We start from the raw sequence: 27,713 nt of genomic DNA on the forward strand, positions 1-27,713 counted from the left end.
CCTATGGTGGTCCCTACAGAAGTAAATAACTTCATGATTGATGTGTCTTATAAGAGAATTCTTGGAGGAAGTAGGAAGTAAACTTGAGTGCATGACATACACAAGTATAAACCATGTAGTGCTTTTTGTTTAATTCTTTCATACACAATAAAGTTTTTTTTAAAAAAGTGAAATCATGTGCCATTGCTCTATTGGTTAAAACAATGTATTTGGATTTCTTTTAAAGACTGTGATAAAACTAACAATTTAAGATATCAAGTCTATAACCACTCCTCCCATCGGAGTCATATTGAATAACCTTTGCTCCACCCAATCTGCAACCAAAATTCAAAGTCAGAATGACTCTGCATTTTGACCATCAGGAGCAAAGTAGAACTGAAATAGCATGAGTCGGCAACTGTGCCACTGTCACAGTTACCATGGAACTGCTGTCATTAGCCCAACAGAAAATCCAAAAGGAGATCATCAGCAGCAAAAAAGGAAGAATTCTTTGCTGCATTTGAAAAATATTGATCAGGCCCCAAGATGAACAGCTATATAGATCAGAATAACTCTGCCTTATCCTGCAAGGACTGGTTTGACAGTGCAGCATACCACCTGCTTTGGAGTGGTGTAAGCACTGGGTGCATGGTGCATTTTGTTACTGGGTGAAATGGAACTTTGCACAATGGGCAACATGGATGGCTCCCAAAATTGGTAACATTATTTAGGAGCTGAATGATCCGCTAGGCTCATTACCAGCTTTAAATTGCTGACACAAGCACTGTGGGTCAGTGGGTTCCTTCAGCATTGTAAAGTCTAATGATTCCAGGCACAAAAGCAGTCAGACAGAACCCTTGGAAACATTTCAAACTTAAGGGAAAGTTTGAAGAGGTGACTTTGCATTGCAGTAACACGGCAGGTAATAAAAAAAACAATTCCTGAGATTAGCTTATAATTCTTGCCATAATTCAGACTGTGCTTAGATTAGTGGCCTTGAACAGAAAAAGATTTGAGTTTCTGTCAATATGACATTTATGTCATATTGACTTAATAATTGCAGAATAATTGGTCTAAAAGTTAAGCACTAGCACTGTCAGTTTTTGGCATGAGTACGCTTGTTAACATTTTTCAAAGGAAATCACTCTCAGAATGTTGGCACTAGTGGCAAGGCTGGCATTTATTTCCTCCGAAAATGTAGTGATACAATTGAGTGACTTTCGAGGATACTTCAAAGTATTGTTCGAGTCAACCATTTTGGTGTGGGGCTGGAGTCACATTGGTCAGACTGCTTTAGACCAGCAGGTTTCATCCCTAAAAAGACAGAAGTGAACCAGTTTGGCTTTTAATGGCAATCAGGTAGCTTCAAGGTCACATCCTGGTACCAGGATTTTTAAAACCACATTCAAATGATAAAAGTGCCATGGCAGGATTTGAACTCGCTCTCTGGATTATTAGTCTGGACATCTGGATTACTAGTCAACTAACAGAATCATCATGTTACTGTACCTAAGTCGCTATATCTATGCAGAGTATCCAGTGCAGAACAGTTCACTCAGCCACTCAACCATGAGCTGTGCAACTGGTATAGGGAATGGAACAGAAGGTGGAGAGAGGGGATATGAGTTAGCAAGGAAAGCAAAAATGTGCATGAGCAAAAGTGCATTTAAGTGTAATGGCAGGGGAGGGGGAGGTGGGGGGGGTCAGGGGGGCGGAGGGAGAGAGAGAGACTGAATGAGAGAGCAAGCAAGCTTCCTTATATAATGAGGCTTCTTGCTGCTGGGTACCAGTTAAAAACACTATACTACAGTGTTCTCTTCATCCAGTTTATCCTCATCTCTCCCATCTTCATCTCTTATACCAACAAAATAAAAGTGGGAACATTGCCTATATATTATGACCTGTTCAACTTGTGGACTGATCCAACAGAATCAGTTTAAAAATAGTCGTTTGGTAGTACAGAACTTGAGTATTGCTGAAAAAGAGATATGTTGAAGCTTTTTGTCTTGCACTCATCAGGACACTTTGCAAGAATACCATTAAAAAGGCAAAAAAACAATTTATATTGTATGTGAAGAGAGAGCGGATTGGTTGGCAAATGGACTGTGATTGGTAGAAGCGTTGCCATGGAGAATGCACTAGTGATGGTGACTGACAGTTAACTGCCCAGCAATGTTTGAAATTTAAACAGGCAGCTTGACCCTGATTGGTCAAGGCATTGCCCTGAGGAATGAGTCAGCGAATGGCTGTCACTTATTTTGTTTAGCTGAAACAGTGCAATGTGTACATGTTCTTTCTGTCTGCAAAGAACAGGGCACTGTGTGTTAATATATGTAGCTTCAGTTTAAAGGGATGGCATCAACATATCAATACAGGAAATAGACCAAGCAATAAACAACAGGTGATGATACCAGCCATTTATTATATTTACGCTTGCCCATAGACTTTTTCAATGGGATTATCCTTATGTATATCCTTAATTTGTTTAGTTAAGGGGACTTTATGATGAGGAATGCAAATTTAAAGTATCAGGTTATTTATTAAATGCCCATCGTGTATGGGAAGCAAATAAAGAAGGAAAGAAAGATGGGATTGAGAGAGAGATAACATGAAAAAGATAACATTTTAAATTATTTATTTTCAATCCCAACAATTAAAATCTGGAAGAATGGGAATCCACACTTGTAAAAGTCAATCTTTAGTCCTAGAGAGATTGTTTGGCAGCAATTAAGAAGTATCACCTTGTTAAATATGTTCTTACATTGGAGTGGACAAACCCCAACTTTTTCTAGCATGCTAAATTGGTAGTTATCATGCAAGTACACTAACTTCACGCTGTTCCATGTATTTGAATACCTTAATGTGTTGTATACATGTTGCTTAAAGGGAATGTCCATTTTACAGGAATTCCCAGAATTCTAAAATAATTTTTGTCTGATCAAACATTGCATTGAAAAATAATGCTACGATCACTACATTCAAAGCCCTAATTACAAATCATAGAATAACATAGCAGAAGAGGAAGCCTATTTAGCCCATCATCCCTGTGCAGGCTCTTTAAAAGGCCTGTCCAATTAGTCCCACACCCTGCTCTTTCATCATATCCCTGCAAATTTTTCCACTTCACTTTTGTATCCCGTGCCCATTTGAAATAAGTCATTTAAATAGCACATATTTTTAAGCTCATAATTCTGCTAATGAGAAGGGTGGAGGACGTATGGTGAAAAACTGTGCTGTTTAATCTCTGCACCTTCCTCTATTTCTATCTCTAGTCAAACAGAACTGAGTTCTTATGTAATGGTATTGCATTTTTGCAATTTTAGGGTGGAGAAAGGAAGGAATCACAAATAGTGTACAACCGCTGTAAATTGTAAGACAATTCTCTTGGTGTTTTGTAACAAATTTGTCAGTGACATATGAAAAGTCTTTTATAGAAGTTTCAACATATACATTTATAAACACTTGGCAAGGATATCCTCAGTTAATCTCCTTTTTTCTATGTTTGATCTGTCAACATGTGCAAGGAATATGTTCTGCACCCTTTCTATTTAGAAGTGGTTTTATAATAGCCTAGAATTTGAGATAAAAATGTGAGTCTATCAGCACTCACTGCTAAAAGCGTCAATCGGACAGGTAACTTCCAGTAACCGTATGTGCATTGCAATGCACAAATCAGGAAGTTGCTGTCTTAAACTTCCCTGCTCTTCCAGCTGTGCTACACTATTTTGGGCTGTAACTTCCGAGCTCCAGGCCAGTGTAATGGGGGGTACCCCAAAGGTGCACTGGGGAATCCTCGCCACGGAAGTTCCCAGGTAAAATCTCCACGGCAATGGAAGTGCAAACTTCCCTTGGGCAAATGCCCTGCAATGGGAACCATCCGAACATGCAATTTAAATTGCAAACTTCCAATGTTCCAACAGTGTTACATCAATAATTATTCAGAAAAAGGTAGAAGGAATAAAACCACTTCTAACTCCTGGGTAACTATTATACAGGCCCACACCGACCACACCCCATCACCCCTAATGGGGCTCTTTGCCCTTCCCCCCACCATGGCCTGACTCCTGACTTTCACCGCCACTTCCCCTGAAGGCTGGGGCCCAACCCGAACCCGCCAAGACCTGACCTGACCCAACACGACCCACTGTCCCCCTCCCCCCAACACCCGCCGCGCCATGCCGCCCAGCCCCCACCACGGCTCTACCTGACATGCAACCCCCACCCTAACACCCCCAAGATCTGGCCCGACCCCACCCCCTAAGGCCTGACCCGACCTGACCCGCTCCACCCCTTCAAATCCTACCCATTTACCTTGTTGAAGACCTATAAACTTACCTGGTACTGTAAAATAGGGGGCAGGCTTTACTTACCTTTGACTATACAGCCCTTTGGTGCTAGGTCCTAGGCTGCATTACCCAGGTCTTGCCGGCCTGAGTCAGAAGGTCAGGCGAGATAGTATCGCCTGGATTTCCAGGTAAGAACTTTCGAGTGGAGCGACAATCCCACTCAACCGCCACTCCATCGGATGTTATGGCCCAAAGTTTCAGGCTATCTGTTGCCTCTACATAATGAATAAGCACCTTATAGACTTTAAAACATACTATGTATAAAGCCAACTCCTTTTATTATTCTTTCATGGGATGTGAGCATTGTTGGCAAAGCCACAGAAGTAGGAACATAGAAAATAGAAGAAAGAGTAGATCATTCCGACCTTTGAGCCTGCTCTGCTGTTCAATATGATCACGGCTGATCCTCTATTTCAACGCCGTACTCCTGCGCTCTCCCCATATCCCTTGACGCCTTTAGAGTCTAGGAATCTACCTATTTCCTTCTTAAATATATTCAGTGACTTGGCCTCCACAGCCCTCTGTGGTAGGGAATTCTATCCTCTGAGTGAATAGGTTTCTCCTCATTTCAGTCCTAAATGATCTACCCTGTATCCTGAGACTATGACATTTGTTCTAGACCCCACAGCCAGAGGAAATATCATCCCTGCATCCAGTCTGTCCATCCCTGTCAGAATTTTATCACTCTCATTTCAATGAGATCTCCTCTCATTCATCTAAACTCCAATGAATACAGGCCTTGTTGGCCCAATCTCTCCTCATATGACAATCCTGCCATCTCAGGAATCAGCCTGGTGAATCTTCGCTGCACTCGTTCTATGGCAAGTATATCCTTTCTTGGGTAAGCAGACCAAAACCGCATCCAATACTCCAGGTGCGGTCTCACCAAGACCCTGTACAGCTGCAGTAAGACACCCTTGCTCCTGTACTCAAATCCTCTTGCAAAGAAGGCCAACATACCATTTGCCTTCTTAACTGCTTGCTGTGCCTGCATGCTTGCTTTGTGATTGGTGTGCAAGGGCACCCAGATCCCTTTGAACATCAACATTTCCCAATCTATCACTATTTAAATAATACTCCGCCATTTTGTTTTTCCTACCAAAATGGATAACTTCACACTTATCCATGTTATAATTCATCTGCCAAGTATTTGCTCACTCAACCTGTCTAAATCGCCCGTGAAGCCGCGTAACACCCTCCTCATCGCTCATATTCCCACCAAGTTGCACGTCATCAACAAACTTGGAAATTTTACATTTGGTTCCCTTATCCAAATCATTGATATATATCGTGAATAGCTGGGACCCAAACACTGATCCCTGCAGTACTTCACTTGTCATCACCTGCCACTCCGAAAAAGACCCATTTATTCCTAATCTGAGTTTCTTGTCTGCTAGCCAATTCTCAATCCATGCCAATATATTATCCCCAATCCCATGTGCTTTAATTTTATACACAAACCTCTTTTGTAGGAATTTATCAAAAGCTTTCCGAAAATCCAAATACACCACAGCCACTGGTTCTCGCTTATCTATTCTGCCAGTTACGTCCTCAAATAACTCCAGTAGGTTTGTCAAACATAATTTCCCTTTCATAAATTCATTTTGACTTTGTCTAATCCCATTGATATTTTCTAAGTGAATATGTTAGTTTGGAGATCTTTTGTTGCTCAGCCTGTGCGGGCAAAATTGGGACAGACCACCTGGCATCAACCTAGGTACCAGATATGACAAAGGCACATCCAGCTCAGTCAACTCTGCAAAATCGTCTTCACTAACATCTGGTGTCTTGTACCAAATTTTGATGACATTTCCCAAGGGCTAGTCAAGCAACAACCTGATGTAGTCATACTCACCAAATCATATCTTACAACAATGTCCCAGATCTCTTGGAAGAAGGATCAAAGGTAGGAAGAGTACAAAGTCACCCCTACTGACCAAGCTGGCTGAGTCCTGAAGGACATGTCTGCCAGTTAGCACGGGAATCAAAACTGGGAAAACCTACTTGCCCTTGTCCTGTCGTAGATGCATCTATCCATGACAGTATTGGTGTGAGTAACCACCACAGTCCAAGTGGAAATGAAATCCTGATTTATCTTTGGGACATCATGTTTTGTGGCACTGCCACCATGATAAATGGGATAGATTGAAACAAATCTAGCAACTCAAAAAGTGGGCATCCATGAGGCGCTATGGGCTGCCAGCAGCAACAGAATTATATTTCACTACACTGTAACCTCAGGGTCCAGTGCACATCTTACTCTACAATTATCATCAAACCAAACCAATCCTGGTTCAATGAGGGTTTATGATTTCCCAAAGTTATATAAGTTGGGTTTGGGTAGGGAAGAGCTTCTTACCAAGACCCCCATTCAGCAGGGAAGGAAGAAGAGCAGCATGTTGGACCTGACCATGTAAAGTACCAGTTACACAGCAAAGAATTGATTACAGCATGCCCTTCAGGAACCACACAGAATTCTGTGATCTCTGCTGGCTAGTTTAAAATGCTGAGATCAGGAGTGTGATCAATTTGGATAACTAAATTGAAGAACATATCACATAATGGGTCTGGCAGCATCTGCGGAGAGAGAAAAAGAGTTAACTCTTCTTCACAGCACTCGAAACGTTAACTCTTGTTTCTCTCTCCACACAGGTACTGCCAGACCTGCTGAGTTTTTCCAGCATTTTCTGTTTTTATTTCAGATTTCCAGCATCCACAGTATTTGCTTTTAGCACATTACATAAAGTAATTTCTCCAGGCAATACCAAATACTCAGCTTCAAACAAACAAACAGGTTTCAAAACCAACTAGTTCAACAACATTTGTAATAAATTAGTGGATGAAATATACTGATCTTTTTCCAATGTCATGTAAAAGGCTGTGTGTAAATATTTCTTGTACACACTGTGAAAGCTGATTCTGGGATAGCAACAACTGCCTGAATAGTTTTTCCTTTAACCTCGTCAGCATAGTCCTGGCATATAACAAAACAAATCAGGAGATAAAAAGTAGGAATCCTTAACTGGCATTAAGAATGATAATTTGTTGGTAAAATTAAACCAATACAATCAATTCCTGATGCACTAAAAACAAATTAGCAATCTGAATTAAAGCAATGTAAATAATAAGCAAAGTGGGAATTTGGTGTTCAATTATTGAATGATCAAATCATTTCAATTTAACAACTTTGAATTAAAGAATAGATTGTAGATACACAAAAAAGGTTAATAGCTAAACAACTAATGATAACATTGGGTTACTTAAAAGTGGTGAATTGGGAGCACCACACAACCGCTGACCTGTATGACATCACCTGCCTGGATCTATTTCAGGATGTCTTCAGTCATTCAAGTTGACTGATTAATGGTGTGTTTGATTTCAACCAGTGCGGGCTCTGCACAATTATCTTGCCTTTTTGCCTCAGTGGCATTTGAGCATTATGGTCTTATTGAATGATGGAGTAGACTTGAACGGCCAAATGGTCTACTCCTGCTCCAAAGTCCTATGTTCCTATGGATGGTAGGTGTTGAGGCATCACATCTTGTCTGCTCACATACCTTCTCAGCTAGAGACCTTGAAGAGCGAGCAGGAATTCTAAGCAGCTTCCCATTTTTCTACCATTAATTCTAACATCCACTCCGCCAGTTTGGGATGTAAGCCTGAACTATGGGGGCTGTTACCACCATGTCTTGGCTGAACCTGATTGGTTATGGCTGCAGAACCATTCTATGTTAGCAGAGGGTTGTACTGCCTGCGTCCAGCAGGTTGATCAGTTTACACATTCAACGCAGAATGGCAGCTGACTGATGTCCAATGACAAATTCTACCTGGCTATCGTTAAGAAATCCAGACTTACCTTCTCATCAAGTAGAAAGTATTATAAATACCTAGTTCATGGTTCATAATAATATTTGAGAGATAATTTTTAGTTCTGGGAAGATTAAAGTTTAACTGTAGGAAATGGGATAAATGCAACAAAAACACCTTGAAGGCTATCACACTTACAAGGTTGGGGCCATGTTGACCTAAGGGTTTAACTGCTGGAAAGATCATTAAACAGCAGGTGGGCTTCCGGACTGAATATTGAATTCAACAATTTTAGACCATGAACTCTCTCCTCCATCCCCACCCACTTTCCGATCCCACCCCCCCCTTTTTTTTCCAATAATTTATACAGATTTTTCTTTTCCCACCTATTTCCATTATTTTAAATGTATTTCCATCCATTGTTTTATCTCTACCTTTTAGCCTTTTTTGATTCCTTCACCCCACCCCACCCCCACTAAGGCTATCTGTACCTTGCTTGTCCTGCTTTCTACCCTTAATTAGCACATTCCTTAGATAATATCACCACCTTCAACACCGCTTTGTCCTTTTGTCTGTGACATCTTTTGGTTATCTCCACCTATCACTGGCCCTCTATCCAGCTCTACTTGTCCCATCCCCCCTTAAACCAGCTTATATTCCACCTCTCTTCTATTTTTACTTAATTCTGTTGAAGGGTCATTCGGACTCGAAACATTAACTGTGTTCCTCTCCGCAGATGCTGCCAGATCTGCTGAGTTTTTCCAGGTATTTTTGTTTTTACTTAGCTAGAGGATGGGAGACGAGGTGTCTACACTGCTTGCAAAGAAATGCAACCCAGAGATTTGTCTTGTTTTGGAGCTAAAGCTACAACTAAAAGCATTCATTGAGCCCTGGAAGGCTACGTGATGGATACTAGATGGGCAGAGCTTAAGAAAGTTTTAGGATTTCAATTTATCTGTGCGTTTGCTGGGGGAGTGCGTTCTGCGGCAGGGGAAAAAGCGACACCGAAAAGGTGCTGATATAAGCAGGCTCCAGGCAGCAAAAGTGTTGCTGTCAGCTGCCTCTGTGCAGTTGGGGCTTAGGAGAAGTCCCAGAAGCTGTTTGATAGCTCCCTGCAATTAGGGCTCAGGAGAAGTCCTGGGGAGCTGAGATGGTTGCCAAAGGTCACTGTCTCTGTGCTAGAAAAGGTTGGGGCTCAGAAGAAGCCCTGGGAGCCATTTATAGCTTGGTATAAATGGGCAGTTGGAGCACCTGCCGAGTGAAGTTAGCCAGCTAAAGAGCTGAAATTACGCAGGTAGAGGCTGGGGTACAGACTCAGAAATCTAGGAGAACAGAGTCTTGGGAGATGAAATTCAAACCCTGGGAGATGTGCAGTCATTGAGGCAGTTCGAGTTGGGGCAACGTTTGGAGAGAATTCCAAGGTGAAATCTTCGAAGGTGAAGATTGGAATTCCTCATGAGAGAGGCAGAGTTTCAATGAAATTGGTTGACACTCAGCTTTTACTGATGACTGAGTGGGTTGTTGAGAAATCCATGGGATCTGTCTTGGTTGCATCTGCCATTTATTGCCCAGCGTGATGTGTTCGACCACAGTTTGCCTGTTAATTCACATGTACCTCATATTAACCGTGAACATTAGGGTACAAGATAGATATTGTGAATTGTTTTATCTTTCTGACCCACGTATAGTGAAGTTTATTTTTATCTGTTCAAAATCATTGGAATCATGTGGCTTTATTCTCTTAGCAAGTGTCTTGAATCTCAAAATTTGTGTACTTTAAATAAATAGTTATTGGTCCTTAAATGGATAGTACAAACATTTGGGGGTCAGGTCATGGATCATAACATAAATTGGGGGCTCTTGTGGGATTTTGAATCCACAGACAAATACAAGTGCTGGTACTTGTTGAGGTTAAGGTTTAAGATTTCCATTGTGAATTTTACTATATTCTTTGTCAATCGCTATGACTTTTCTGGGCTGATTTATCATGGAGTGATTTACAATAATTAACTAAAACCAGGTTAATTGCATTAGCAGAAGAATTAGAGTTAAAATTAAAAGCAGAGGCTAAGAAAGCTGACATAATTGAGGTAATAGTACTGCATTTGGAATTGGAAGGAGAAGTTAATCAGATGGTAATTCAGTTGAATTAGCTAGAAATCAGCTGCAGATGAAGCAGCTCAAGCTAAAAAGAGAAAGAGGAAAAAGAAAAAAGATAATTGAAAAAGCTCAAACTGGAAAAAAAAAAGATATGGAAAGTTTAAACTCGAACTCCAGAGAGAGAGGTTATTAAGGGAGTAGAGAGGTAAGGAAAGAGAGAGAGCTTTGAAGAGAGAAAGAAATCAGGCAGATGAACTGGCTAGAGAAAAGCTTAGGTTATGGGGTGAAAGAGAGACTAGTAGTTCGGCTAAGGAACTGAGTCTTAACCAAGAGTCTTTGTATAGTGCCTAAATTCATTGAAGGCGGAGTTGAGAGATACTTTAACACGTTTGAAAGGATGGCTACAAAATTAAAGTGGCCAAAGGACACACGGACTCTCACTTGGCAAAGCCGTTTTGGTTGGAAAGGCTATGGATGTATATCCTAGCCTTTCTGAAGAACAATCCTCAGATTATGAGGCGGTTAAAACTGGTACCTAATGAGTCCAAGCTCATCCCTAAAGTAAATTCAGCCACCATCAATGACTGATTTGCAATGTGTTCCAGATGGTTTGAGGGAGGAAAAAGCATTAATAGGGTGTATACATGGGATTTATGAACCTATTCCCTTGTGTAAAGTCATTTTACGAAGTGACTTAGTAAACAGAATTGTTACAGTGGCAATTGTTCCTAGTTTACCTACTTAAGGGGTAGATTTTTTATCTTGGGTAACGATCTGGCCAGCGCAGACGATAACATGGCAATGACTGCGTTGCATGGTTGCTTGATCATGCTGATCTCAAACACCCCCAAAGTTACTGTGGCCAAACATGAGAAGCTTTTTGCCAACAACAAGCAATTGAAGGGAAAGCTGATCGGTATAGAGAACCAACTTTCAAGCACAAGAGAACACTTGAGTGTCAGTCATGGGAAGCAGAACACTTGAATGAGGACTTTAAACATCTAAATGATAAACTTGTAGAAGCAAATTCAAGTATCAGAAGTCTCTATTAAGTATTGTGAAAAATGCCCTGAACAAGAAAAGGAATTGCTGATGAATCAGAACAGTCAGTTGAAAGCCAAATTAAAAACAAAGACCGTTGAACTGTGGGAACTTGGAAGAAGGGCAATGAAATTCTTGAACTCAGATGCAATATTAACAAAAAGGATGAGCTGTGCAGTATGGAAGAGCAGGTCTAAACTTTAAAACCACAAAGGGAAATTTGAAGAAACAGATTGAGATCTTACAAGTGAATTGAAAGAATCTAAGGAGCTGTTAGACTCCAAAATGAATGGAATGTGAAGTTAAGCTTCCGCAGAGGACTCGGGAACAAAGGCAACAGCAACCGCTGGAAAGGTTACTAAGCTTGAAGAAGAATTGGAAAATAAGAATAACCAAATATTTGGACGAAATTGTGAAAAAAGTGGAGATGAAGGTTCATCCCGACATAGACATATTCACGTAATCAAACCTCACAGATAATGTCCCAGACACCACCATCACAATCCCTGCATATGTTCTGTCCCACCAGCAGGACAGGTCCGGCAGAGGCAGCAGCACAGTGGTATACACTCAAGAGGGAATTGCCCTGGGAGTCCTTAACATCGACTCTAGACCCCATGAAGCCTTATGTCATCAGGTCAAACATGGGCAAGGAAACCTCCTGCTGATTCCCTGTACCATCCCCTCTCAACTAATGAATCAATACTCCTCTATGGTGAGCATCACTTGGAGGAAGCAAGGGCGCAGAATGTATCTGGGTGGGGACTTCAATGTCCATCACAAAGAATGGCTCGGTAACACTACTACTGACCGAACTGTCTGACTCCTAAAGGACATTGCTGTGAGACTGGGTCTGCGGCAAGTGGTGAGGGAACCAACAAGAGGGAAAAACATACTTGACGTCATCCTCGCCAATCTGCCTGCCGCAGATCCATCTGTCCATGACAGTATCGATAGGAGCGACCACTGCACAGTCCTTCTGGAGATGAAGCCCTGTCTTCACATTAAGGATACCCTCCATCGTGTTGTGTGGCACTACTGCTCTGCTAAACAGGACAGATTTCAAACAGATGTAGCAACTGAAGACTGAGCATCCAAGAGGCGCTCTACACCATCAGCAGCAGCAGAATTGTACTAAATCACAATCTGTAACCTCATGGCCCATCATATCCCCCACTCTACCATCACTACCAAGCCAGGGAATCAACCCAGGTTCAATGAAGAGTGCAGGAGAGCATGCCAGGAGCAGCACCAGGTGAGCTAAAAATGAGGTGTCAATATGGTGAAGTTACAACACAGGACTTCTTATGTACCAAACAGCATAAGCAGCAAGCAATAGACAGAGCTAAGTGATTCCACAACCAATGGATCAGATCAAAGCTCTGCAGTCCTGCCACATCCAGTTGTGAATGGTGGTGGACAATTAAACAACTTACTGGAGGCAGAGGCGCCACAAATAGCCCCATCCTCAAATGGGGGAGCCCAACACATCAGTGCAAAAGATAAGGCTGAAGCATTTGCAACAATCTTCAGCCAGAAGTGCCCAGTGAATGATCCATCTCGGCCTCCTCCGGAGGTCCCCAGTATCACAGAGGCTTGTCTTCAGCCAATTCAATTCACTCCACATGATATCAAGAAATGGCTGAAGGCACTGGATACTGCAAAGGCTAAGGGCCCTGACAATATTCTGGCAATAGTACTGAAGACTTGTGCTCCAGAATTTGCCGCACCCCTAGCCAAGCTGTTCCAGCACGGCTACAACACTGGCATCTACCCGGCAATGTAGAAAATTGCCCAGGTATGTCCTGTACACAAGAAGCAGGACAAAATCGAATCCGGCCAATTACCACCAGTAAAGTAATGGAAGGGGTCATCAACAATGCTATCAAGTGGCACTTGCTCACAGATGCTCAAGTTTGGGTTTGGCCAGGGTCACTCAGCTCCTGACCTCATTACAGCCTTGGTTCAAACATGGACAAAAGAGCTGAACTTCAGGGGTGAGGTGAGAGTGACTGCCTTTGACATCAAGGCAGGATTTGACTGAGTATAGCATCAAGGAGCCCAAGCAAAACTGGAGTCAATGGGAACCAGGGGAAAACTTTCCACTGGTTGGTGTCATACCGAGCACAAAATGAAGATGGTTGTGGTTGTCGGAGGTCAATCATCTCAGTTCCAGGATATCACTGCAGGAGTTCCTCAGGGTAGTGCCTAGGCCCAACTATCTTCAGCTGCTTCATCAATGATCTTTCTTTCATCATAAGGTTAGAAGTGGGGATGTTCAGTACCAATCACGACTCCTCAGATACTGAAGCAGTCCATGTCCAAATGCAGCAAGACCTGTACAATATCCAGGCTTGGGCTGACAAATGGCAAGTAACGTTCACGCCACACAAGTGCCAGGCAATGACCATCTCCAACAAGACAGAATCACTGAATCCCCCACTAACAACATCCTGGGGGTTACCAGAAACTGAACTGGACTATCCATATAAATACTGTGGCTACAACAGCAGGTCAGAGGCTAGGAATCCTACGGGTGTAACTCACCGCCTGACTCCCCAAAGCCCGTCCACCATCTAGAAGGCACAAGTCAGGAGTGTGAAGGCATATTCTCTACTTGTCTGGATGAGTGCAACTCCAACAACACTCAAGAAGTTTGACACTATCCAGGATAAAGCAGCCTGCTTGACTAGCACTCCATCCACAAACATTCACTCCCTCCACCACTGATGTACAGTGGCAGCAGTGTGTACCATCTACAAGCTGCACTGCAGGAACTCATCAAGGTTCCTTAGACAGCACCTTCCAAACTCATGACCACTACCATCTAGAAGGACAAGGGGAGCTGTTGCATGGAAACACCAATACCTGGAAGCTCCCCTCCAAGCCACCCACCCTCCTGACTTGGAATTATATTGCCACTCCTTCACTGTCACTGGGTCAAAATCCTGGAACCTACTTCCTAACAGCACTGTGGCTGTACATACACATGAACTGCAGCAGTTCCAGAAGGCAGCTCACCACCACCTTCTCAAAGCCAATTATGGATGGGCAATAAATGCTCAACTAGCAGGGGATGCCCACATACCATGAACCCATGAATGATTAAAAAAGATTTTTTTCAAGTGTTAACGAGAAGAGTATGAATGTGTGCAGAAGACTGTGGAACATCACTTGGATAAGCTTTATTTTTATTTTTAAAAGCTTTCAATTTTACACAATGACTTGAATAAAGGGAAAAAAACTCACTCAGTGCTAATTTATTCTTCTGATGTTGATCAAAACAATGTAATGACAAAATCTGTATTGGAGGAAGATTAATTTGAATAAGGGCAAAATACTGCGGACGCTGGAAATCTGAAACAAAAACAAAAAATGCTGGAAAAACTCAGCAGGTCCAACAGCATCTGAGGAGTGAAAGACAGAGATAACATTGAGTCCATATATCTCTTCTTCAGATAATTTTGAAGCTGGTTGTCAATCAGACATGCATGGTTTCCGTCACAAATTTTAAGGACCCATTGAAAGCATGTTTCCATTAACAGAGGAGAAGAATAAGAAAAAGCCCATGTTCTTCTGTACTAAGTTTGCGAAACCTGTGCGAAAGTTATTTGTAGCACATAGCGTGACTACTATGCGTCCATACGTGAAGGAGGAGGAAACGGCCAGAGTACAAGTTTGCAATTAGAAAGGTTGAAAACCCATGGTACAAAATAGAAATACAAGCTGGTCAGGATCTTTTTAAAGAAAACTTTAATGTATTTTCACTACCTTTAGTTGGTCATGGAAAGATTAGGGGTAAACAACCCTGTAATTGTTGATATTCTGTCTAGAGTTTACAAAAAGGGTGTAGGAGAAAAGGCAGGTCCTGAGTTATAATAGTTTTATGAAGTTTAACTCCTGCTAATCCTATTTGCCACATGTACTTGCTTTCATTTTGGGTTAACCCTTATAAACACAGTACGTGTAATTGTGGAACAAAATGAAAAGTTTATTTGTACAGTATGTAATAAGCCATTTGTTAGAAGTTTATTATGTTAAGTACTTCTTGTAAAGAAACCTTCACAATGGTGAAGCTTTCTTTCTTCCAAGGAAAATGTTAAGAAATCCAGACTTTCCTTCTTTTTGAGCGGGAGGTTGGGAACTCCAAGTCCTGACAGTCCTTGGGAGTTTACATGCGTGTGCAGCCTGCTCCTGGTCTGTGCATGTGTAGTACAGCATTTGAAGTTCTTAGGGTGCCTGCATGAAGAACAAAAAGAAATGGTGCAAAAACCATGGTCATGTGATTGGGAGTGGGGCACCATCTTGAAAGTAGACAGTCCCAGGCAGGGGACAGGGAGAAAGGACAGGGAGAGGTCCCAGTTAAGAAGAGGGGCAGAGAAAGATGCTCAAAGCAGAAAAGGACTTCAGTCGGCAGACCTTAAGTGGAGAGGGTTCATGAGAAGCCCTGGCGATCGAAGGCGGCAAAAAGTTGGTGACTCCATGTTGCGGGCAATTGGGCGAAGGTCTCCCTTTAGAGCAGTAGTATTCTGTTCAGAGCAGCCAAAGAGGTTGTGCTTGTGAGTTGGTGCTTGAGTGCATACTTGGGAATCCAGGGAAACAGTGTCTTGGGAGACAAGACTGAAACCCTGCGAGCTGGATTGACATTGACGCCATCCAAGTTGGAGCGACTTTTGGAGAGAATTCCAAGATGAGATCTTAAAAGGAGAAGATTGGAATTCCTCATGAGAGAGACAGAGTTTCAATGAGATTGGTTGACTCAACAGTGTCTACCGATGTCAGGATGGTTTATTGAAGAATCTGTGGAATCTGCCTTGGTCGCATCTGCCACTTATTGTGCAGTGCGGTGATGTACCTCATATTAACCCTGAATGTTAGAGTAGAAAGATAGATCTTGTAATTTTTTAAATCTTTCTGCCCATGTATAGCAAAGTTTATTTTTGTTTGTTAAAAGCCCCTGAAATTTTGTGGCTTTATTCTCTTAGCAAGTGTATTGATTCTTAAATGTCATCTATTTTAAACCAAGTTACAGGCCCCTAACTAGGGTAGTACCAAACATTTGAGTGTCTGGTAAAGAATCATAACAGCTATATACTGGAGGACACAATGCTGCCCATAGACATATCCTACGTTTTAATATTGGGTCAATCTACTTTTTGTTTGGTGCTCATGGTTCACCATCTTAAGTGGCTCTCACCACTAACTACTATGACCAGTGATAACTCCAAACTACCACTCCTGCAGCCTAGTGTAATCCAATTCAAAATACTCTCCCTGGATACAAATCAAATCTGGGAGACAAAAATCTAAGCTAACACATTAAATGCTTTCCACCGTTTAGTCACAGGCACAGTACAAAAATGTCCATGCTTTAGGAAATCATATGGATAGTATTGTGCACTCTAGTATTTGAAGCAGGATTTCTGCCAAGCCTGACATTTTCAATGCGGACAATGGTTGAACAAACTTTGCAATACTAAATTATCATCCTGATCCATTTCCCTGTCTGCCTGCAAAGCAGGAACCAGATGCACCAATGACTCCAGTTTGTTGGTCATGTTAACAAACACAGAGTGACAGTTGTTCACGAGTGAGTTGTGATGCATTCTGTACTGCACCCCTACAGCAAGGGCAGGGTAGCAAAGAAAAACATTGACCCAGAATTTGCTGTCAATGGCAAAACAAAGGTGCTTGCTACTGATCTCAAAGTAAACCTCACTAGTCATCTCTCTAGCAAGAATTTCACTTCTATCACTGTGCAGTGGTACTGCACCTGACGGCAGCATTCTATACTGGAGGGTTTCAAAAAGCACTTAAATGAAGTCACTTAAATATTTATTTTACAAGATGGAGATAAAGATTGGGCATACACAAGGGGTAAAGGTAGAAGCTAAAATATTCTGAAAAATCTTATTTTAAAAATTTAAAAATGTAGCTTAAAAAAATCTAATCAATCATTTAACAGCACTCCACAACAACGTTTTTTTTTTCAGGGCATGTTCTATTATTCATCGAATTTTATTAATCACAATGCCATTAAAAACCCAGGTACACCTGACTGAGGAAGGTGCAAAATTTTAATGGAGTTTTTTAAAGAGCGATGTGGGAGCGGAAAAATTGAATGTTTCACTGATTTCAGTGACTGCAGGCTTGGGCGGATGACAGCACAGTCAGTGTCAAAGTCCTGAGTGAAAGACTGCAACTTCAGGACTTCCACACCAATCTGCGCATGCCCAACATCATGAAGATGCCAGGAGATAAAGGCAAATACTGTGGATGCTGGAAATCTGAAACAAAAACAAAACATTCTGGAAACACTCAGCAAGTCTGACAGCATCTGTGGAGAGAAAGTCAGATTTAACGTTTCGAGTCCATATGACTTCTTCAGACTAAAGAAGAGTAATACGGACTCGAAACGTTAACTCCATCTTTCTTTCCACAGATTCTGTCAGACCTGCTGAGTTTTTCCAGCATTTTTTGTTTTTGTTTCATGGAGATCCTGTCAATTTCAGAAGGGTAATGAAGGCGAATGATGACAGTTTGCTGCGAACACCCTTCCACCACACCCCCAACAACCCCGCCAAAAAAGTCTGGACCAAAGTGACAGCCAGCCCAATATAGTACAGGCCTAGGAAGCTTCTCATGACCTGTGGTGGTAGGAATGTAAACTGGACATAAATGTGACTAGAAATTTCCTCCTCCCATCCTGATTAGACAGAAAAATGCACCCTCTATAGCTAAAATCAGGTCATCTTATACACCTCACTTGCTGGTGGCATCATTGGCGATTCAAGACGAACTGATAACTTGACAATTATCACACAGTTTGAGCATACAACAAACTGGAAATGACTAAGAATTGCCAGATAAGCCATTTCTTCCCCACCCACCTCAACCTGAAATGACTCAGCAAAGAACACAGTACGATTTTCATCATTTCACCATTGGCAGCTGACCCCAAGCTCTGCAACTCCCTCCCTAAACCACTCTGCCCCTCTCTCTTCCCCCTCCTCCCTTAAAACATTCCTTAAAACTTGCCTCTTTCACCAAGGTTTTAATTAACCATCCTAATATCTTTAGATGGTTGAACGTCAAATTTTGTCTGATAATGCTCCTGAGATGTTCGAGATGCCTTAGGGAGTTTTACTATGTTAAAGGTGCTATATAAATGCAAGTTGTTATTGTTATACTTGCAGCCTAGGTGAGTAATCAGTTGCTGAAGATGTGATGATACCCAGCACTACAATACGAGATAGAAGACCATCCCTTAGCCCCAGGAAATCTATCAGGCCAACAGCGGACATTCCTGGCGGCCATGCTCCCAGCTTATTTGCCAGTTTTGTAGGTCTACAGATTTTCAAGCCCTGTCCATCTTTCTGATGATGCACACATTTAGTAGGCATGGAATTTCCACTTTTGTATCTGATCAAAGATTGAACGGAGTAAGACTGAGCCAGTACATTTACATTTTAACTAGCTAACATAATGAAACTGAGGCATGCATTGCAAATCAAATCTGGGAGACAAAAATCTAAGCTAACACATTAAATGCTTTCCACTGTTTAGTCACAGGCACAGTACAAAAATGTCCATGCTTTAGGAAATCATATGGATAGTATTTGACTCCATGTTTTCCCCAATACAATCAATTCAAAACCTTCTCGTTTATCAACCTCTCACATGGGTCTTAGTCTGAAAGTTATGTCCTTTAGTCCTATAACTCTGGGCTCCTGCACCTTCTCTCCAGTATTTTATCCTGGACCTGGCTACTTCGCTCCCCCCTTCCTTTAAAATTCAATTCAAACCCCTCTGGCTTCCAGCGTGCTTTTGGTCCTCTGATCATAAAGGGCATCAGGAGAGTAGCTGTACCGCCTGAGGAGTTTCCTTTAAGGCGACAAAGAGAAATGCAGCTTCTTATTCCCCCATCCCGTTAAATCCCGGCTTCTCTTACTTACCTCCCCCGCTCCTGTAACACAGATACGGGAACCTCCAGACGTTCCCCAGCCCCACCGCATTGCCGACACAGGCCAGCGTGAACTCCAGCTGGCGGCTCCAGGTCTGCCGGTCTCGCCGGGGGATCGAGGGCGGCCAGCGGAGCTCTGGAGGCGCAGCCTCCTCCTCCTCCTCCTCCTCTCCCTTGCCCGGCTCCTGTCTCAGTTTCTCCGCCGCCGTCACCACCATTACCCCTTCGTCGGTGTTCTGGGCTCCGTGACCCATGGTGTATGTTCTCGCTCTGTGAAGGAGTCAACAACAGCCACGAGCCCTGGAAACCGGACCGGAAAGTGTTAAACCTCACAGCGCTTGTCACTGGCCCTTTATACATCGATTCCCCTCTCAGCTCCCCCCCACCCCTACTTCATCGATATCTCAAGCCCAACCTTGTAATTCTCCCTCCCTCACTACACATGGGCCTCCACCGTGCTTCCGCCTTTCTGCTAAAATGATCAGATATCCAGGCAACCTTGTGTTCGAACTTTAAAAGAGACGCTGCCTTACAGCTAACTCCTCGATAGTGTTAATGACGTCAATTTGTCATGTCGACGATAAGCTGGAGGAAGCTTAAATCAAAACGTTTATTCCCCGCGTTGATCCAGCGCTCCTGCGGCCAAGTGGCTACCACACTGGCCCCTCAAGGCTTTCTGCATACAGGTGGACACCGCTTCACCCCTTCCACAAACAGAGCTGCAGAAGAGAGGCAGCAGTCAGGCTGAATAGCCGCCCCCCCCCCCACCCCCCACTTCTGCTATGCTGATATCGCTTGCTTAGTTTCCTTACTGAAACACTTCAATTAAATATTAGGAAGATTGGAGCCATTGTTTTTGGCCCCTGTTCCAAACTCCTTTCCCTAGCTACTGATCCCATCCCTCTCACAAGCAAACAGTCTGATACTACACCAGTCTGTTTGCAAGCTGGTGTCATATTTGACCCAAGATGAGCTTCCGACCTCATATTTGCGCCATCACTAAGACCACCTATTTCCACCTCCATAACCTTGATGGACTTTGTCCCTGTCTCAGCTCATGTGCTGCTGAATGCCATTGCTATCTCTAGACTCGATCTTTCCAATACACCCCCGGCTGGTCTCCCACAGTAAACTTGAGGTCTTCCTCTGCCGCCTGTGTCTCAATTCGCAGCAAGTCCCATTCACCTATCATCCCTGTGCTTACATTGGCTCCCAGTCAAACAAAATCGTGATTTAAAAATTCTCATCCTTGTTTTCCAACCCATCCATGGCCTCACCCCTCTCCCTAACTTCCTCCAATCACATATCTATCGAAGATATCTGCGCTCATTTAATTCTGGTCTTTTCAGCATCGCCAATTTTAATCACTTCAGCACTGGTGGGTCCTGCCTTCAGCTGCCTAGGCCCTAAGCTCTGCAATTTTCTCTCTAAATCTCTCCACCATTTGCCTTGCTTTCCTCCTTTAACACACTCCTTAAAACCTATGTCTTCGACTGAGCTTTTGGTCATCTGACCTAATATATCTTTACTGGCTTGGTATCATGTTTTGTTTTAAGTGCCTTTGGATGTTTTATTACGTTACCAGTGCTTAACAAGTTGTTATTGTTATATGTGTCTTAGCCTGAGGCACATGGTTCCGTTACATTTGTGTTATACCATGGATGCAAATTAAAAACACATAATCCCTGCTACCTGTCCAATTTTGACTCAAAGGCCAGGTTCTTGAATGGACTATGTCAGCCTTGGATCTATGATAGGACTTTTGACTCGAGTTCAAGCCTCACTCCAGAGACTAAACATGCATTATCTAGACTAGCACTTTAGTCTAATACTGAGTTCTGTGCTGTCTTTCAGATGAGCTGTGACCTCTCAGATGGACTTAAAAGATCCATGGCATATTTGAAAGAGTCAAGTGGCTGACCAACATCGGCTGACACCTAAAACAGATGATCTGGTTAGGCATTTTATTGTTGATTAGAACTTGCTGAATGCAAATTAGCTGCTGCATTTACGACGACAGTGATTAGACTTTAAAAGTGCTTCATTGGCTTTAATGCACATTGTGATCCCTAAAGTCATTTTCTGACCGTTGCCAGATTCCTAGAATATAGATACCAAACACCAAAAGCCTAGTTTATATTAAAAAAACGACCTGAAATGCTGCAGGGTTTTCACTGGTGTGCTGCTGTATCTCCAATGAGACAGGCAGAAGCTTCAGCAACTGGACTCGCAAAAAATTTAAAAATTTTTACTCAAGGTGACAGTAGTGTGGTTGCCAGGTTTGGGTACATGGGAAAAAAATCCCTCTCCATTTGTCTTATTTTGTTCATCATGGCCCCAACTGCTGTTTGATCATAATATTTTTGTACCTTAGTTCCATCTTCATCGAGAAAATCCGTTATATATAGGGAGGAACTTGTAAAAGACAGGCGGACACCCAGATGACCAGATCACAAGTTTAATGAATAAGGCAGGAATTTCCAGCAGCATTGGGCAAGCAAGTTTTTTAAAATAAAATTCATTCATGAGACGTGGGTGTCGCTGGCTAGGCCAGCATTTATTGCCCGTCCCTAAATGCCCTTGTTCAGAGGACATTTAAGAGTCAACCACATTGCTTTGGGTCTGGAGTCACATGGAGCCACAGACCAGGTAAAGGAGATTACCCAATGGCAATGGCAAACTCTGGTATGGTTTAAGGTAGAGTTGCCAAACTTTCCAGATTTCTGGATGTCTCACGAAATAGGGCAGGAATCTTTCGAGCTCTGCCTCCTGCAGCTTGGGTTATCTTTGCGCTTTAGATTTAAAGCCGCAGTGGTGCCTCCCCCAACCTACTTCACAAAATCACAGATTGCTGCTCAGAGAAGGATCGGCCACCAGCTCCAACTTCTATCACTGCAGGGAATTTTAAATCGGCACAAATCAAACAACCTACAGGATGCTTGTATTTGAATTTAAATGGCCTGTCCCCTACCTCAAATACCTGGTGCAGACATGAACCTAGGCTTTCTGATTGGGGAGGTCTCTCCAGTTTGATTCAGAACCCATCTATCATGGAGGTGTCCTCCTGACCCAATTCAAAATTTCAATGCAGGGTAATTTGGGGCTATGCTGGGCTTGGGGGCTCCCATTAGGGAGTAGCGCTGAACCAGGCCTGGAAACTATCAATAATGAACCTTGGAGAAAATAGTACATCCAAAGCTGTAAATCTTAACACATCTACTTTTCTCTAAAAAGATGTTACAAAAGCTGGTGTTATATAAGCTGGACAGTGGAACATGATATAAAAACAGTTATACATAACTGATCTGTGCGTGTGGTTATATAAGTGGCCTGCCACAAACAAAGGCTTGAAAAATGCTGTTTGTTTTCAGGCTAAAATGTTACTTCTGGGGTCTATGCACAAAAACATGTCAAGAGAACTGCACAGGTATCACTCTGGAAAAATTCCTTGGCCTTCTCTGCTAGCATTTGATTTTGGACACATGGGCTAAGCTGGTGACTCTGTAACCTGCATTCAAGCAGGGTTAAATGATGGGATACGCCTGCCATTGTCATCTTACTTGCACACATCAGCCCATTTATGGGACAGCATACATAAAGCCAATGAGCCCACTCACACTTCAGAAAAGGAAGGGAGGCACAACAGATAATGTCCCTGAGATAACGTCTATCTTGGCCAGTTGGCTTACTCATGGCCAGTGGCTCACTGTGCTGATTCCAATTCTATAGTATCCTCCAAGGTATGTGCAATGCCAGTATCTGTCAGATCATTTTCTCTGAGTGAACCTGGTTTCCAAACTCTGTTTACAGCAAGCCAGAAACAAAGAAGCCAGTGACATGATACATCATTGACAATAATGCTTCCCTTTACCCAGACCAATGGCTCGTTCAGTGACTAAAAATAGCATTCAAAAACATTGAAATCCAACATAGCATTTTACTTTTGACAGGCTTTGTTTCAAATTATTTTCTTATCAAGATTGCACTCATGTTGTATTCTCAAGTTTCCTTTTCCCTCCTGACTCAATCCTTTCTTTATTTCTCTCTCTTGCCATTCATTTAGTCTTTCATTTCCTCCTATCCTCATTCGCTGCCTCAGCCTCTATATTCCATCTCCACTCAATTCTTCTTGCTCCACACGCATCCACATATTCCTTCCATTCATGCTGCCCATTATCTGTTCTCCTGCCTCATCTTCTCTCTAAATCATACACACACACACTCATACACATCCTAGCCATAGCATGTTCTATAAAAATAAGGCTTCCCTTCTAGGTCTGAATATCATCCTGGAGTAAATCTCCTGTGAATATTTGATAAGACATGTGACTTCCATGGGTTACCTAACTCTTCTGTGATAAAACAAAGCTGCTTATCAGGTGGACCCACATTTTATATTGTACACAGTTGAAATTTATTCCTGGAGGAACTGCTAATGAAGTGATCCAGGGCCATGCATGGCTGCCAGTAGTGTGTGCATGACTCAGCAACTCTAGTCGCCAGGCAACACCACCAAAAGCCAAACTATGCCATTGATAAATATATAGAATACTTTTTATGCCTTTGTTCTATTCGGACACTGTTGAACAATTCCCTTGTCTCATCCTCTTGCGAATTAGGTTGCATCATTCTGCAATTGCACTAAAACAATCTCTTACAGCCTACTTAACTCAGCTGGAATGTTTAAATTCAGTCTAATACTATAATTGTATAGTAGCATAAAAAGCTGTTTCTTCTCTTTATAAAAAATCATAGGACAGCTGTGAATGTTCATACCTTTGGCCTCATGGCGCTAGCTAAATTTTTGGAATGGGATAATTCACTCATAATATCCTACAGCACAGAAGGAGACCATATGGCCCATCGTGTCTGTGACAGCACTTTGAAAAAGCAATCAAATAGGAACTGACTCTGCTTCCACTATCCTTTCAGGAAGTGCATTTCTGCTCACATTGGCTCAGATTTTGTGGTCAGCGGTGAAGCAATGACACTCGCTACTATCCTCAAAGCAAGTTGCCCATGAAGATTTAGCTATCCCTATAGTACAGATTTCCACTTTCCTGGTGTTAGTTCGAATCTGATACCAAATCAAGGGGATCTCCAACAGTGATGTCATCAAGCAGAGTAAGTAGCCAATCACATTGAATTATTCTTACAGATAGGAAATGAAGCAGTAAAATGCACTGATTATCCTTCACTATTAATGAAATTTTTACAGACAGCAAAATAAATGATTGACATTTCAACTTTTAATGTGTATGTCCCAAGCAAATTTAAAATTTATTTTAAAAAAAACTTGGAATTATCAGAATGAAAAAAATTGTCATTCCACAAATAAATTAGTTTTCCAGGAGCAGCAAGAGATTCTTCAGCAGTAGTTGCAACTTAGTAGATCGTTAAAAATCCAGTTACACCCTATAAGAAGTAATTTTCTTGGAGAATTTTTAACATTATATTGTAAAAGCTGAAGTTCTCACCAGTTCAGTGATTTCTAGAGACTTCAACAGTGCATCCTCTGGAAAAGTGCAGAATCATTATCAACAATTTACTTCTGGATTTTCATGTACATCAGCGCATGTACAGATTCCAGAAGTTGCTGCCAATGTCAAAGGAATAATGACTGGTAACATCGACAATTTTGCCATCATTACTACTGCAAAATCCGGTCCAATAACTCACTGCATTAAAAAAATGCTGCATCTTAGCCCTTGCTTTTCTGGCACATGCCTTAAATAAGTATCATAATATACATGAAAATTAGGGGCAGGAGGAGGCCATTTGGTCCTTCAAGCTTGCTCTGTCATTCAATATGATCATGCCTGATCTTCAACCTTAACTCCCTTTCCCACATTATACTCATGGCCCTTAATACCCAAAAATCTAAGAATCTGTTTTAAATATAAAGCTTTTCATTACAGTCTCTTCATATTTACTTTAGAATCAGAGAATGGTTACAACACAGAAGGCCATTTGGCCCATCGAATCTGCACCAGCTCATCCCACTCCTCAGCCCTTTCCCCTAACTCTGAAATTAAAAGAAAAAATCTTCAGGCACTTATCCAATTTCCTTATGAAACTTACAATCTGCTTCCACCACCCTTTCAGGCAGTGCATTCCAGATCCTACCTACTCACTGCATTAAAAAAATTCTCATGTTGTCTTTGGTTCTTATGTCAATCACCTTAAATCTATTCTGGTTCCAAACCCCTCTGCCAAAGGGAATAGTTTCTTTCCATCTGCTCTGATTAGATCTCTCATGATTTTGACAATATTATATCAAATGTCCTTCTCAACTTTCTCATCTCTAAGGAGGACACCAGCTTCACCCAATCTATTCTCAAAACTGAAGTTTCTTGAACAAGGAATCTTGCTTGTATATCTTTTCTGTATCATCTCTAGAGCCTTCATATCCTTTCTAAAGTGCAGTGTCCTGAACTGGACACAATATTCTAGTTGAGGCCAAATCAGTGTTTTACAAAAGGTCAATCTTAACTTCCTTGCTTCCATTTAAAAAGCCCTGAATCCATATGCCTTTTCATCAATTTTTTCAACCTGCAGTGCCGCTTTCAACAATTTCCTCATTAATACACTTTACGATTTTAATCTCTCCTTGATCATCTTGGCTCTAAGAAAAACAATCTCAGTTTCTCTAGTCTCTCCATGTAACTGCAATCCCTCATTCCTGGTACCATTCTGGTAAATCTCCTCTGCACCCTCTCTAAAGTGTGGTGCCCAGAAATGGACATCACTTCAGCTGTGACTTCTGTTCATTAAGGACATTAACGATGTGGTTAAATGGTTATAGAAGATAGCATCCAAAATTGCAGAAAATACTAAAATAAGGTCACAACAGGAATAATTCTGAGAATCAAAGGAAACTGCAAAGGGATATTGACAATATGATAGGGCAAAAAAAGTGGCAGATGGAATTCAATGTCAGCAAATGTGGTGGTTCTTTTTGGTTAAATAAAAACTGTTACAAAATTGAGTGGGCTGAAACCACAGGATAGCTTTAAAAAGATTCAACAATAAAACAACATAGTAAGTGACTTAAACAGCAGCTCTTAAGATGGCAGAATATTTACATTTTCTTTTATTCATTCACGGGATGTGGGCTTCACTGGCTGGGCCAGCATTTATTGCCCACCCCTAGTTGCCCTTGAGAAGGTGGTGGTGAGCTGCCTTCTTGAACCGCTGCATCACCTACCTGATGTGAGGTAGCACATCACTACCTGTGGTGTAGGTACATCCACAGTGCTGTTAGGAAGGGAGGTCCAGGATTTTGACCCAGTGACAGTGAAGGAATGGCGATATATTTCCAAGTCAGGATGGTGAGATACTTGGAGGGGAACCTCCAGGTGCTGGTGTTCCCATCTATCTGCTGTCCTTGTCTTTCTAGATGGTAGTGGTCGTGGGTTTGGAAGGTGCTCTCTAAGGAGCCTTGGTGAATTCCTGCAGTGCACCTTGTAGATGGTACACACTGCTGCTACTGTGCGTCAGTGGTGGTGGGAGTGAATGTTTGTGAATGTGGTGCCAATCAAGTGGGCTGCTTTGTCCTGGACGTTGTCCATCTTCTTCAGTGTTGTGGGAGCTGCACTCATCCAGGCAAGTGGGGAGTATTCCATCACACTTCTGACCTGTGCTTTGTAGATGGTGGCCAGGCTTTGTGGAGTCAGGAGGTGAGGTACTCGTCGCACGATTCCTAGCCTCTGACCTGTTCTTGTAGCCACAGTATTTATATGGCTAGTCCAGTTCAGTTTCTGGTCAATGGTAACCCCCAGGATGTTGATAGTGGGGGATTCAGTGATGGTAATGCCATTGAACATCAAGTGGCGATGGTTGGATTCTCTCTTGCTGGAGATGGTCATTGCCTGACACTTGTGTGGGGCGAATGTTACTTGCCACTTGTCAGCCCTAGCCTAGATATTGTCCAGGTCTTGCTGCATTTAGACATGGACTGCTTCAGTATCTGGGGAGTTGCGAATGGTGCTGAACATTGCGCAATCACCAGCGGACATCCCCACTTCTGACCTTATGATGGAAGGAAGGTAGGTCATTTATGAAGCAGCTGAAGATGGTTGGACCAGGATATCACCTGAGGAACTCCTGCAGTGATGTCTTGGAGCTGAGGTGACTGACCTCCAACAACCACAACCATCTTTCTTTGTGCTAGGTATGACTCCAGGCAGTTGAGAGTGTTCCCCCCAATTCCCATTGACTCCAGTTTTTCGAGAGCTCCTTGATGCCACACTCAGTCAAATGCTGCCTTGAAGTCAAGGGCAGTCACTCTCACCTCACCTCAGGAGTTCAGCTCTTTTGTCCATGTTTGAACCAAGTCTGTAACAAGGTCAGGAGCTGAGTGGCCCTGGCAGAACCCAAACTGGGCATCAGTGAGCAAGTTACTGCTAAGTAAGTGCCGCTTGATAGCACTGTTGATGACCCCTTCCATTACTTTACTGATGATCAAGAGTAGACTG

The 27,713-nt window shown here is 42.3% G+C and overlaps 1 protein-coding gene across 2 annotated transcripts in view; it reads right to left on the reverse strand.

Moving 5' to 3' along the window:
• Positions 1 to 19,392, reverse strand: part of LOC144687845 (sodium- and chloride-dependent GABA transporter ine) — an 84,143-nt gene extending 64,751 nt beyond the window's left edge. For both annotated transcript variants that reach the window (XM_078554376.1, XM_078554377.1), the window contains exon 1: positions 19,229 to 19,392. The gene's annotated coding sequence lies outside the window, so the exon portion shown is untranslated. The remainder of the gene's footprint in view (positions 1 to 19,228) is intronic.
• Between the last annotated feature and the right edge of the window lie 8,321 nt (positions 19,393 to 27,713).

This window comes from Cetorhinus maximus, chromosome 12 (assembly GCF_964194155.1).
Source record: "Cetorhinus maximus chromosome 12, sCetMax3.hap1.1, whole genome shotgun sequence".
Taxonomy (NCBI): domain Eukaryota; kingdom Metazoa; phylum Chordata; class Chondrichthyes; order Lamniformes; family Cetorhinidae; genus Cetorhinus; species Cetorhinus maximus.